Source organism: Schistocerca nitens, chromosome 9, assembly GCF_023898315.1.
Source record: "Schistocerca nitens isolate TAMUIC-IGC-003100 chromosome 9, iqSchNite1.1, whole genome shotgun sequence".
NCBI lineage: Eukaryota > Metazoa > Arthropoda > Insecta > Orthoptera > Acrididae > Schistocerca > Schistocerca nitens.
In genome coordinates, this window is record NC_064622.1 from 355106624 (window position 1) to 355121558 (window position 14935).

A 14935-nucleotide genomic window follows, 5' to 3' on the forward strand; every position below is an offset into this window, starting at 1 on the left:
CGCGAGCACGCAGAAGTGCAGCAACATGACGTGGCATGGACTCGACTACTGTCTGAAGTAGTGCTGGAGGGAACTGACACCACGAATCCGGCAGGACTGTCCATAAATCCTCCACGAGTACGTGGAGATAGCTTCTCAACAGCACGTTGCAAGGCATCCCAGATGCAGATGTCTGCGGAGTTTGGTGGCCAGCGGAAGTGTTTGGGCAATTCTGGACGTGTGGGGTGTCGCATTGTCCTACTGGAATTGCCCAAATCCATCGTAATGCACAATGGACATGAATGGATGCAGGTGATCAGACAGGATATTTACGAACGTGTCACCTGTCAGAGTCGTATCTAGAAATATCAGGGGGCCCATATCATTCCTACTTCACACGCCTCCACACCATTACAAAGCCTCCGCCAGCTTCAACAGCCCCTGCTGACATGCAGGGTCCATGAATTTATGAGGTTGTCTCCATACCCGTTCACGTCCATTCGCTCGATACGATTTGAACCGAGACTCGTCCGACCAGGCAACATGTTTCCAGCAACCAACAGTCCGATGTCGGTGTTGACGGGCCCAGGCGAGGCGTAAAGCATTGTGGCGTGCAGTCATCAAGAGTACACGAGTAGGTCTTCAGTCCGAAAGCCCATATCGATGATGTTTCGTTGAATGGTTAGTACGCCGATACTTGATGGCCCAGCATTGAAATCTGCAGCAATTTGCGGAAGAGTTGCACTTCTGTCACGTTGAATGATTCTCTTCAGCCCTCGTTGGTCCCGATCTCGCAAGATGTGTTTCTGGCCGCAGCGATGACGGAAATTTGATGTTTTACCGGATTCCTGATATTCACGATACACTCGTGAAATGGTCGTACGGGAAAATCCCCATTTCATCGCTACTTCTGGGATGCTGTGTCTCATCGTTCGTGCGCCGACTATAACATCACGTTCAAACTGACTTAAATCTTGACAACCTGCCATTGTAGCAGCAGTAACCGATCTAAAAATTGCGCCAGGCACTTGTTGTCTTATGTAGGTGTTGCGACCACAGCGCCGTCTTCTGCTGTTTACATATCTCTGTATTTTAACACGCGTTCCTGTACCAGTTTCTTTGGCGCTTAATTTTTATATCAGTGGGTAATTTTCATATTTACAGACAATAAATCTAATTGTTTTGGTGATCATTTGCTTCCAGACTTAGCTAGAAAATCCCTCATTCCATTACTATATCTAAGTGAGTGGTGTAGTACCCATTTGTTTCACACTTAATTGGGCCATTCTTAGTAATATTGATTTAAATAAGACGTTTCCATTGCACCACAGTATCGTTAATTTGCACGGTCAAGTGAGATGGTTCCTCAGTCTCTTGGTCACCAGTGTTTGGTACTGTGCATCACAGGGATATGCACTCAACTAGAACTTCCCACGTGTAATTATTTAAGAATGAAGCGATACAATAATGCACAGCTACCAAGTAGGAATTATATTCCGGCATTTTTTATAATACAGGCACAAACAAAACAACCACATATCTGTACACCTTAGGGAAAATTTGCAAATTTACATGGCCCAGGAGGAATTTTTCAGGCAACTACTTACTGTTGATGATTGCTGACTGCTATCTCTAAACTCAAGCTGTTTCCACAATATTAGTTACCTGTAAAATAAAACAAATACTATGAATAAATATTCTTAAAGGGAAAACAATGATCGTTAGAACATCAAAATACATAAGTCACAAATGTTCTCAAATCAGACTTATGCGCACTTTTAGGTTTTCTCTGGACATTAAGTATACCTGATCTTCCTCTGAATCCAGCATATTTGTGAAGAGTTCAAAATTTAGCCGTAAAATATTTCTGTTCTTGTTGACTACTGCGAAATAAACGTTGATATGGCTTAGCTACAAGTCAAATGGCTGAATTGTATGGATGGAATTCTGTTCCCAGATAGAATCATGTCACTCACCACTACAGGCGGCTTCACTGAGCGCGTGAGGAGAGTGCACAGCGCGTTCTAGGAAAAGCTTTTGAATTTAATCTACGAAAAATTTATAGCGTTTCATAATTATCAACCACATTTGTATCCTAACATTGTAGTAAAGCCAACGAAAACTACGACTTTCAGTGGTTAAAACACGTATTGTCACCCTCATCATCATCGTCGTCATCTGCTCTCTGAGTCATTAAGGCCACTCCTATAGCGGTAACGATCCTCCTAAATTCAGACCTTTCACATTCAGTCAGGTTTGTAAATCTCTGTATCGTTAACAGTCAAGAACCTCTTGTGCTACGACAAACTAATCTCATAAGTACATACCGGTACATAAAGCTTAATTTAAACACAACAGAGGAAATTCTTTATAAATAAATACGTAAATGAAATGTAATGTTCAAGCTCTGAATCAGAAGACGAGTTAAACATGTCATTACTGCCCCGTCAGACGTTAAGGTTCGCTAATCCCAAGGATGTAAAAAAAGCAAGTTAAAAAAGAAGCATATGAACTTGCCGTGAAGTTCTCAGCAAATTTTCATGCAACGAGAATGACTGGCGTAAAATACAAAAGAAGGTGAGGAGATAATTCAGTCTGTTCTCCTCCTGCAGGTTGTCCTATGTTCCGAAACGAAACGAATGTAACAAAAATAAGAAAAATATATTTGAAAAGGAAATTATTGAGATCTACATTTTCCATTTCATTCTTCCCTTTCGTCACAATTTTTAAACAAAAAGTATAGTCGTGTCCAATGTGTTAATGACAATACAACGCTGTAACTTGTGCAGTTTTAATGTGGCAATTCAGGCTTTGTTCGTTTATTTATAGTTACGATTAAACTATGAAAGGCACCAACTATAATGCTGTTCTCATGGATGTTATAGTAAAACGAATCTACTTTTCTGTTACTACTTTATGAACGCTTTGTGCATAAACAATGAACTGCGTTGCTTTTTTGTTCTTCGATCTATTCATTTACATCAAATCTCTAATTCCTGGTTAATATTTTCCTTTCTCATTTCTTCTCTATGGTTACGCCTGACTTCTTCTTAGTAGTGTCATTACTGCTGTTCCAGTAGGCCTTTTCTCCTTTTTCTTTAGAGCCAAACTGTCACAACAACACACAATTACGTGCACTGCATCGGTTTTATGAAATTTGATTTGTGTGTCCTACCTTGTTTTGTTCGTGAGCACTCTTTTTATGTCATCTCACATTACTTGAAATTTATAAAATCTGCATCTCAGCTTTTCTTCCTGATCTGTCAAATCAAGCATCCCAAAGAATTCAATTTGCTAACCTCTTCGGTTACGTTATTGTCAATTACGAGCATACGATATGTCTCCTTGGATGTCATTATTATAGGTGTTTTTATCTCTTGGCTGTAGTTTAAAACTTAATTGAAAATTTGATGCGTGGCAAACTACAGGTCACTCTCATTGTATACGAGTAAATCCTAATTGTCCAGAAGTAAAATTAGGACCAAAACAGTTTTGCCAGCTGTAAATTTTTAAAATTATTTTCCAGTCTTTTATAACCGCGTCAATGAAGATACTAAAGCGGTTCGGTGACAGGGGAACCCTCTTCTCACCTCCTGGTTCAGAATTACATGCCGCGTGGAGGCGCCTTGCCACGGTTCGCGCGGCTTCCCCCGTCGAAGGTTCGACTCCTTCCTCGGGCATGGGTATGTGTGTAGTCCTTAGCGAAAGTTAGTTTACGATGAATTAAGTAATGTGTAAGCCTAGGGACCGATGACCTTAGCAGTCTGGTCCCATAGGAATTTACCACAAATTTCCATAATTAGATCTGCGGATCTCCTAACGGTTCTTTTAGATGATGTGGACAGACTTCGTTTTTATTATTTCTCAACGCTTGTGTCTCGAAACTTTGTCAAATGATTTTACACAGTCAATAAATAAAATATGAGTTTCCTAGTTGAGCTCTCGTCTCTTCTTGATCAATTGTTTTCATAAAGAGTCGTTACAAGAACCTCATTTCCTGAAACAGTGTTTTTCTGCTGCTAAAAAGAAGACGGTAACTATTTCTAGATGCGTTGTAATAACATCGGCATAGACTTTATACGGTGCTGATAACAGACATACTTTCATAATGGCCAGTCATCCCTCGGCCTCGACCGCATGCGACTACCAGTTGCACGAATTAATCTTTGAAGAGTCACTGGACTCAAACGTCGTTCCGTTCGTAATTTTTATTTTCTGGTGGAAGAAGCAGCAGCGATGTGAAGCGCCATGCTGAAAGCTACTGTGGAGGATGACAGAGGCCCATTTTCATCAGACTCTTCTCGCTTATTTCCTGTTGTAGAGAATGTATGGAATATCTGATACTGCAGCTGGTATATTGAATTTGGAGGGAGTCGGGAGGGTTGGGGGTTGGTTGGGGGAGGGGGGGGAGGGAGGGGCTGAGGGATGCTGGCGCAAAGTGGATCGGACAGTGGAATTTGTTATGGCCATCCCCGTTCGCAGCACGCTTCATACACGTGGGATTCTGATCGATCCGCAATCGAACTTGGTGAAAGCTGTACCGAGAACTTTTGACGGCATGCTGTATTCAGAATTTCCAACCCAACTACAATTATCAGAGTTAAAAGTAACGCTCTGCGTAAATTAAAAGAAAAAATGCCTGTTAGCAGTACTGGTTATACACGGCAAAACATTGTCACACTACTCAGATTTAGCTTCATGTCAGTGGCGTTAGGCATTTGTGGACCAGCGGAAACGTCGGCGAAAGAAAAGACGCAGGGTGCTATAGTGATGAAACTAACATCACTTATATAAAATGCGTTCAGAATTGTCGAACCCGAAGTGTAAAAAAAAAAAAACGAAGAGTGGTCATAAAGTTTTAATTATCACGTCTGAAATATGAAAATACGTATTTATTTTTTTCTTGTTTGCAGGCAAATGTCTACGGTACTGGTATACATTCAAACCCCTACGCCACAATACCGTAGCACACTGCTAAATAAACCAAAACAATCACGCCTACTGAAAGTGGAGTAGTATGTCTTAGTTTGTCTTCTGCTATTGATGGTGATCAAGGCTAGAACAATCTATGCTGAAATTTTGATAAGGAATCGGCCCATAGCCTCGGTAAAGTTACTGATAGTTCTTTTTCCGCTTAGGCTGTATCAAAACTCTATTGTTTATAAATCATTATTGTAATTTCGACATTTTGTTATCATCAGGTGGTGTGCGGCAATGGTACGCACTTAACATGAAGTAGTCATGTACGGCAACATGATACCGAACATTGCAAAATAAACTTTTTTCCTTGTTATTTTTTTCCCACGCCTCATGGGAGGGGGTGGGGGAGGGGGCGTCAGCGGAACGATACTCCACTCTTCGGCCAAGAGCATTCACAAAGAGATAACAAACAAGATAAAAAAATAAAAGTATGAGGACGATTTAAGTTTTAAATTAAAAAGACGGACAGCTAGCATAACAGAAAATAATCGTATAGATCTTCCTGGCAGATTAAAACTGTGCGCCGGACCGAGACTCGAACTCGGGACCTTTGCCTTTCGCGGGCAAGTGCTCTACCAACTGAGCTACCCAAGCACGACTCACGCCCTGTCCTCACAGCCTTACTTCTGCAGTACCTCGTCTCCTACCTTCCAAACTTTACAGAAGCTCACTGATTTCTTTGGACTCCTTATGAATGTCTCTCGTACGCGCTCCACATTCACTTCACTCAGACTTGGACGTTCGCTTCTCTTTGCCGGGCACAAGCAAGCCGTCGTAACGAATTTGTTGTGCCAGTGGTAAATGGCCTTCCTTGGTGGTGGCTTCTTACCGTACTTGGTACTAAACATTCGTTGAATCGCTGTAGCATACTTGTTTTTGTCGAACACACAGAAAGCTCGTTCCACACCTGAACTAGCCATGTTTGTGACTAGCGCTGATTATCGGCAAATTACCAAACTACGCTGTGGCGGTATACACGAAAAAAAAAACTTTCAGGGTTTCTCTTCTAAATATGTATGATATCTGTACAATATTTGGTTCTTGTGCAATAAATAATTGAAAGTGTTCCCGGACTTTATGTACAGCCTGTATTAAGCCAAGAACATTATGCTGAAGACTTCATTATTGTTTTTCTTCTGTTTAGTTTTAACAAACTACTTTTGGGCTTATGTAATTTGCTCATATTATTTATGCAACGATTAGAGTTGTATAATGTGTGTAAGAAATAAAGTACACATTATAAAGATTTGGTCGTTATGTTATTTGCTGTTTGTCCGCACTGTGGGATCATTTTTTCTCAGAGAAAATCACTTAATTCCAACAATATCTTGCTATACTGCAGGCTGTTTGCGTTACCAAACTGGCCGACCGGCAAGACGCAGCCGCTTTACAACAAGATTGTGCAACGCCACATTGGGCCCAGACTGTGTGAGATGTTCTAGCCCAAGTGTTCCCATATCGCAGGATTCACAGGGGTGGTCCAATCCCTGGCCTTCCAGGTCGTCTGACAGATGGACTTTTTTCTATGGAGGTATGCCAGCCCGCATCTCGTGGTCGTGCGGTAGCGTTCTCGCTTCCCACGCCCGGGTTCCCGGGTTCGATTCCCGGCGGGGTCAGGGATTTTCTCTGCCTCGTGATGGCTGGGTGTTGTGTGCTGTCCTTAGGTTAGTTAGGTTTAAGTAGTTCTAAGTTCTAGGGGACTTATGACCACAGCAGTTGAGTCCCATAGTGCTCAGAGCCATTTGAACCATTTTTTGAGGTATGCCAAGGACAGAGTCTACCAAACGCCCGTCACCCACACTAACAATTTAAAGAAGCGAATCGTTGCCGCCTATGTTGTATGTACCACGTGCACCAAGGGCGCACATGGTGAAATTTATCGAATAGAGTAAAAACTTTGTGACATAGTGTTCACATAAGCCAAACACGGCACAAATATCATAATTAGTTTGTATGCTATAACACATTCAAGTTTCGCTGTACTTTCATGACTAGTTTGGCATCACTGGGATAGGCTGAGAACACCTGACGGATAAAAATAATTTTGAAACTTCCTTGCAGATTACAGCTATGTGCCGGACCGAGAATCGAAATCCGGACCTTCGCCTTTCGCTGCAAGTGCTCTACCATCTGAGCCACCCAAGCACGAGTCACGACCCGTCCTCAGAGCCTTAACCCCGCCAAACCCTCGTTTCCTACCTTCCAAACGGGTCGTCAGTCATGCTTGCGTAGCTCAGATGGTGGAGCACTTGCCTGCGAAACGAAAAGCTCCCGAGTTCGAGTCTCGGTCCTGCAAAAAGATTTAATCTGCCAGAAAGTTCCATTCAGTGCACACTCCGCTGCAGAGTGAAAATTTCATTCTGGAGACAAATTGTTTTGTTTATAACCTCAATATTACATTTAAGGCGAGTCCGCCTGAAGTTCCACATTAGTGCAACAACATCCAATGATCCCTATGTTGCTTTCTGAAGGTGAAAAAAAAACGACTAAAGTTTTTTCTCGAATGATTTTATAGTACGGTGAACGTTTTATGAACATCGGAAATTTTTACAAGTCGTAGAACAGTGCTAAAACGGTCAAACCTCAGTGAACGTCGAGCAACGCCCTGGATGACTAATTGAAGTGTCAACTCCTTCGTTCGAAACCCGCACTGATGACGTTATTCGTGAAGATCGACGTGTTACAGCTGAATATACAGCAAAAATAGGTGCAGTAAGCGTTCATAACACTATCAGTAACAAGCTCAAGTACAGCAAAACAAATGCAAGGTGGGTCCCGGTTGAGTTAACGCAACAAAACAAGGAAACAAGACTCAGAGAGTGTAGAGACTTGAAACAACGCTATAAAAGGGAAGGTGCCCCTTTCCTGAACAAAATTATACCGTGTAGCGAAACTTGTTTACCATTTTGAAACAGAGACGAAAATATAAAGCACGGAATGGAAGCACACCTGTCCGAAAGAAATTCAGAACTCAAGTATTAGCGAAAAAAGTTGTGGCGGTTGCTTCTTGAAACAGCGTGAGATGATGAGATTAATGGAAAGTATGACAGCAATGATTAAACTGGCTGTCAGTTTGCCTTGTTCCTCTAATGAGCTGGCGATGTTAAATCTCACCTGTGATTCTGCTGTTGGCCCGAGCACGGCCGGCATCAGGCTCCATCACGTCTGGCTGGGGTTTCGGTGTGGGTAATAACAAAAGGAAAAACATTGTCCGAGAAGAATACGTTAAATGAGAGGTAGCCTGTTACAAGTGGTTAGCGGTTACAGCATGCAAGAAACTAGTAAGAACTAGTCTTGCTGCACGTCAAGACACGAGAACAATCGAACCCGACACAGGTCACGGACACTGTGATGAATGGTCTAACCTCCGAATTAAGAGAGAGTGCGCCGAGAGATACCTGAAATACTGATAGTCCCGAGTATTGAGGAGACCAGCCCAGGGCAGGGGCAGTTTAGATAGCTATTACAAAAACACGATACGATCAGCGCGCCTACTGTTCGGTGAACGCGCTATTGCATCGCGTCGGAATTGTTACTGATTAGCATGCACAAACTGATTACTGACCTTACTGACCATACTGTAGTGGGTCGTGCGATCAATGGCCGCTATCGATGGAACAAGCACGCACACCTGTGCATAACGGCGGCAACTCGCACGCTGATGGTCACGAACCTGCTCCAACTAAGAACTGACTTCAACTGGGGCGTCGATGAAGCCTCTCATCACTTTTGTGCACGAGGATCCAACGACACTGCAGACTTCCACCGCCAAAAAGAGGAGCCCCGTGACCAACCTAACAGATCCCCCCTCCCCCCCCCCCCCCCCCCCCCGTGAATTTGTTCCGGCCCGTGAGAAGGCAGTGCCTACAGCCCAAAGTTTGGGAAACATGGAATTGCGGTTCTTCTACGAAAACGGCGGCCGGGAGTGTCCCTCCACCGCTGATAAAGAAGGAATGAAATTCAAACTTACTGCTTCTTTGGCCTTCCAGGAATATGCCTTACTGTATAAATTTTACAGTATATTAATTATACCAGACGTCAAAGTAATATACCTTCTTTAAGAGCCAGGAGTCCTGCTGTTACGCAAACCTAAGGAGGTCCCTAAATGACAGGGAAGATCATTTGATATGACTTAACCGACGTGTAATTAAATCGACTTTTAAATTACTGGGCCGATTAGTCCGTGACCTATATCAATCGACCCGTAATTTGAAGACAAAGGCGAATCTATAATTAAAAGAATTAAATTTTCTATGGGTGATCTCTCTTTTCCAGAAGATGGGACTAACTACTACTGTGCTTCCACAAACAAAGTCATGTTGACGTCTTTGGGGATGCCCAAGGTGTCGTCTTTCGTGATTATTTGGAAGATCAACGTACTAGTCAGACATGCTGATTAACAAAGTAAAGCCGGCAATGTGAGAAAAACGTGCCGTTTTTCAAAGAAACGACACGATATTGCTATACGACAATGATCGCACTCACACCGCTCAAATGACCCAAGAAACCACCGGAACAAAGATTTTGGCGGAAAGTGCTTCAAATAACAAGACAAAAGACTTCATTGCAACGGGTACAAGAAAATTAGTTCCTCGCTGGGATAACATCTTCAGTCCCGAACACATATTAAAAGTATACTTGGAAGGAGAGACAGCATTGGTCGTATATTTTTGTTTATTATCGCAAAATCGATTTTCGGTCACTTCATGACCATCTTCAGTGCTGTAATATATAACTTAAATTAGTAAGCACTGGTGTCAATAAGCATTACGGCGATCACAACAGGTGTCAATAAGCATTACGGCGATCACATAGTCTCCAGTTCTGCTGAGGAAAGTGATTGCAGACATTTGTTGCTGAAATCCGCAGTGTTTGTTAATCCCAGCACATCTTTAAGGTTGGAAGTTTCATTTACCGTAACCCATTATGTGGGTCAAATCCGCGTTTTCTTTGCGACTACATTGTTCCACCGATCCTAATATTCGTTTCAAACTGTTGCGAACTTCTCGGCCGGTCGGAGCACTCTCTCGTCTTCAAATACAGGTAAAAGTCTGGCACAGAGTTCGGACGGTTTTCCGAGGGCCTGTTGACTTTCGATTCGATGCTCTGCCGGTTGCACGGAAGTTACGTATCGAGTTCAATGTTTTTCCACGAGCAGGAATTGGATACCGCGGCTGAATATTAAAATGCTTACGTAAGGCACGTTGCATGCGCACGACAGATCCGTCATAGCGGAAATAGCACTCCAGTGCGAGCACTCGACGTTACTTCGACCAATACGACATCAGTACTGAACTGTGTATGACATGACACTTGATACTCCCCACTGCTAAGAGCCGGCACCACCGTCGCTGTATCTTGTTTTTTACCGCGAGTTATTCAAATCTGAAATCGTCAAAACATTGTGAAGCATACTGTATAATGTAACTTACACACCAGCCAGGTATTAGCCCTCAGGTCCGTTACGAATGGCTGACTGTTGCCTACTAGGTAGTACGAGGAGTGATCTATGATCGTGGGACATGTGATCATGGCCGCGCGGGATTAGCCGAGCGGTCTCAGGCGCTGTAGTCATGGACTGTGCGGCTGGTCCCGGCGGAGGTTCGAGTCCTCCCTCGGGCTTGGGTGTGTGTGTTTGTCCTTAGGATAATTTAGGTTAAGTAGTGTGTAAGCTGAGGGACTGATGACCTTAGCAGTTAAGTCCCATAAGATTTCACACACATTTGAACATTTTTTGAACATGTGATCATGTCGCCAGTCCCCACAGCTTTTGTTGCCAGTAGACGAAAAAATGGTTCAAATGGCTCTGAGCACTATGGGACTCAACATCTGAGGTCATCAGTCCCCTAGAACTTAGAACTACTTAAACCTAACTAACCTAAGGACATCACACACATCCATGCCCGAGGCAGGATTCGAACCTGCGACCGTAGCAGTCGCGCGGTTCCGAACTGAAGTGCCTAGAACCGCACGGCCACCGCGGCCGGCTGCCAGTAGAAGAATCTTGATAATTCCGCTGTTTCCTTATTCAAGCAGCTCATCATTCAACTTCACAAAAAGTAAGTGAACCCCGTACCAGACGTCTCTAAATCGGAAAATATTCTAAGGAGGAACTGGGAGTCGAACCCGGATCCTTACGCACCGAAGGCAGCGATGCTAACTATACCTTTCTTTCCTTTTTTGCGGCTATGGAGGCGGTCCTGAAATGCCGGCCGCGGTGGCCGAGCGGTTCTAGGCGCTCCAGTCCGGAACCGCGCTGCTGCTACGGTCGCAGGTTCGAATCCTGCCTCGGGCATGGATGTATGTGATGTCCTTAGGTTTAAATAGTTGTAAGTCCAGGGGACTGATGAGCTGATGACCATTTTTTTGGTCCTGAAATGACATTTAAACGATTTAATACCCGTAATATGATAAACATCTCCAGAAAGTTTCGTAAATGTCGGGCTGGTGCTTATCCGTAACACCTCGACATTCCGTCTGTGTATTTGGTCCTATAATACAACGGAGAGATTACGAGCATTAGTTCCTATTCAGATAGATACATGTCTGGCCTCTGGTCATGACAGAAAAGAATGTTATGGAGACTCCTCCCGAACAGGCCATGAAGGCCCAACGGTACCGACCGGCCGCCGCGTCATCCTTAGACCATATGCGTCACTGGATGCGGATATGGACGGACACGTGATCAGTACACCGCTCTCCCGGTCGTATGTCAGTTTCCGAGACCGGAGCAGCTACTCCTCGATCAGGTAGCTCCTCAGTTTGCCTCACAATGGCTGAGTGTGCCCCGCTTGCCAACAGCGCTAGGCAGACGGTCATCCAGCCTAGTGCTAACCCAACCCGACAGCGCTTAACTTCGGTGATCTGACGGGAACCGATGTTACCATAGGCAAGGCCGTTGGCAAATGTAATGGATATTCTACGAAAATTCTATATAAGCCTACCGTGACCATTTCATGATAGTTAAACACTGCTGCCACTTCGCACGTCTGATATGCCCATTGGACTGTGTTCTATTTTTAGGACGAGTTCAAGACTTCTGCAACCTTATATGACTGTACTGAATTGTCCGCCAGACAAGTCGACGATTCGCCAGATGGGAGGAGCGTTGTCAAACACGCGTAATGCTCTCTGTACGAGTGTTGCTGTTAAGAACAACACAGGTAAGCCTTCTCACACAGACACGCGTCCGCGCGAGGCAAAAAGCACCGGTCGGCATTAGCATTTGCTTTAGAGTCGGCAGCTGCACAGCAAGAACCTATTAGCATTTATGGATACGTGTGCACTTGTCAGCGCCGGGTGGCTCCCCGTGAGTGATGACACTGGAAAGCGGCGACATTTACGATCAAGAGATTACCGGCACCTACGGTTTAATTAATGCGAATACGTAACGAGGACAGCGTCTGGAGGGGGAGGCCGGCTCGCTCCGGCGGTCGCGCCAGGATGATTTATTAAGTAGCGAGCGTCGCGGGCTGGGCAATTTTTACACCCTAACCAAATTTGTCTTCGCTCCAATTATGCGGCCACACGGCAAATGCCGGTGGAAATGAATGGGTTCCGAACTAGCAGAACTGCTGCAACCGCAGTTATTTAACGGACTCGGTGCAACAAGCAAGAAGTGTCTAGCTCCGACCTAAGTGTGAAGAAATTCCGGAGGACTTGTAGAAGTTATGCAGCTGGTACAGTGAATTAGAGCGCGGTTTGATTTTGCAGAAATTAAAGACATCGCTACTCAATATTTCAAGTGCGAACGTGAAATACGCTTAAGTGAACCTTCGTAAGAAGCATAACATATCCAATAAACTTGGGTCGGCAGCTGTGGCAAATTGTTTAAATGATCTGATAGGGCCTGCAGCTGTCAGTTTCTCCTTATTCGTACTACTACTACTACTACTACTACTACTACTGTAGAATTTCCGTCTTGGACCATTTACAAGCATGCTGATAAACGAAAGCAACAAGAGTTCAGAGCATTAACAAACGGTAAAAAGTTAAATCCAGTAACAAATCAGATCGTTATGCTAGGCTTAATAAGAACTGTGGTATATCGAGAGGTTGTAAAAATGGAAAATTGTACGGAAATGCAGAAGGACCTGCAACGAATTGACGTATGGTGCAGGGAATGGTAATTGAATCGCAATGTAGACAAGAGTAATGTGCTGCGAATACATAGAAACAAAGATCCTTTATCATTTAGCTACAATATAGCAGGTCAGCAACTGGAAGCAGTTAATTGTGATTTAAAATGGAATGATCATATAAAGTTGATCGTCGGTAAAGCAGATGCCAGACTGAGATTCATTCGAAGAATCCTAAGGAAATGCAATCCGAAAACAAAGGAAGTAGGTTACAGTACACTTTTTCGCCCACTGCTTGAACATTGCTCACCAGTGTGGGATCCGTACCAGATAGGGTTGATAGAAGAGATAGAGAAGATCCAACGGAGAGCAGCGCGCTTCGTTACAGGATCATTTAGTAATCGCGAAAGCGTTACAGAGATGATAGATAAACTCCAGTCGAAGACCCTGCAGGAGAGACGCTCAGTAGCTCGGTACGGGCTTTTATTGAAGTTGCGACAACATACGTTTATCGAGGAGTCAAGCAGTATATTGCTCCCCCCTACGTGTATCTCGCGAAGAGACCATGAGGATAAAATCAGAGAGATTACAGCCCACACAGAGGCATACCGACAATCTTTCTTTCCGCGAACAATACGAGACTGGAATAGAAGCGAAAACCGATAGAAGTACTCAAAGTACCCTCCGCCACACACCGTCAGGTGGCTTGCGGAGTATTGATGTAGATGTAGAACTCACTGCAGAAAACATCTTCAACTGTTGTAGTGCTGTCGTCCTCAGTTCACACATCCGCGCACTCGAGAACTGGACAAATGTGATAAGCTGTGATCATTCCACCATCGTGCGACATTTGCATGCAATGGAGAAGATTCAGAAATCAGTATATGGGTACTGTATGCTCTAAGCGAACATTACAGGAATCAGCGAGTGCCCATATGTGCATTTCTGCTTGCTCCTCATCAATTAGCTCGTGACCAACACCGACAATTCCTATCCTATATCGTTGCTGGTGGCAACAAATGGTGCTTTATGCCACCACAAGGAAAAGAAAGGAATGGTTGACTCCAAACAACGCAGCAACATCCCGTACAACAACCTGCGCGCTTCAACAAAATAATGTTGTGCATCTGGAGGAACAGCGACGGTGTGTACTACTAACTGCTTCCCCGAGAACTGCTAGCATTTACTGTCAAGAACTGAGACTTCTTGCAGAACAACGACCAGGAAGCCTCCGTGAAGTGCTCCGTGAAGTGATGCTACTCCATGATAATGCCCCCCTCGCCCAACCCCCGCATTCTGCTAGACCGACAAAAAACACTATACAGGACCTGGGTTGGGAAGTCATTCCCGACCCACCTTATTCACCAGATTTATGCCCTCAGATTTTCGCCTTTTCCGCTCTCTACCGAACAACCATCACGGAACTTCCGTTCCGAATGAAAATGCGCTCCGAACATGGCTCGACTAGTTCTTCGTCTCAAAACCACGTGATTTCTACCCTCACTGAATCGAAAAATTATCCCAGAATTGGAAGACTGTTGTAAATAGTGAAAGAGAGTATATTATTGATGACTATAGTCTCTGTTACGTTTATCTGTTGTGTTTATTAAATTTGTGAGCTACGAAGTTGTACACCAACCAAATACTTTAATTTTTTTTATGGAATCTTCCGTCGCTTCTTGATAGAACATTTCCATATTGAGGATTGAATAACACTTAGGCGGTTTTTTCTTCTGCTGATTTTTATTTGTATGAACTGGTTTTCGGCTTATTGGGCCATCTTCAGATAACTACTGGCTGTTGTTTACAAGGAGCTTGTGTTCTTACGAACCAAACATTCTGGACTGAAATACAACGCACTTACGTACGATTTTTTGGTTGACAATTCCAAACACAAT

At 43.9% G+C, this 14935-nt stretch overlaps 1 non-coding gene across 1 annotated transcript; it reads right to left on the minus strand.

The window, feature by feature from the left end:
- Window positions 1-5478: 5478 nt before the first annotated feature.
- Window positions 5479-5553, minus strand: Trnas-cga (transfer RNA serine (anticodon CGA)). The gene has a single exon. It is a non-coding gene; the product is annotated as a tRNA-Ser (tRNA).
- Window positions 5554-14935: the final 9382 nt, after the last annotated feature.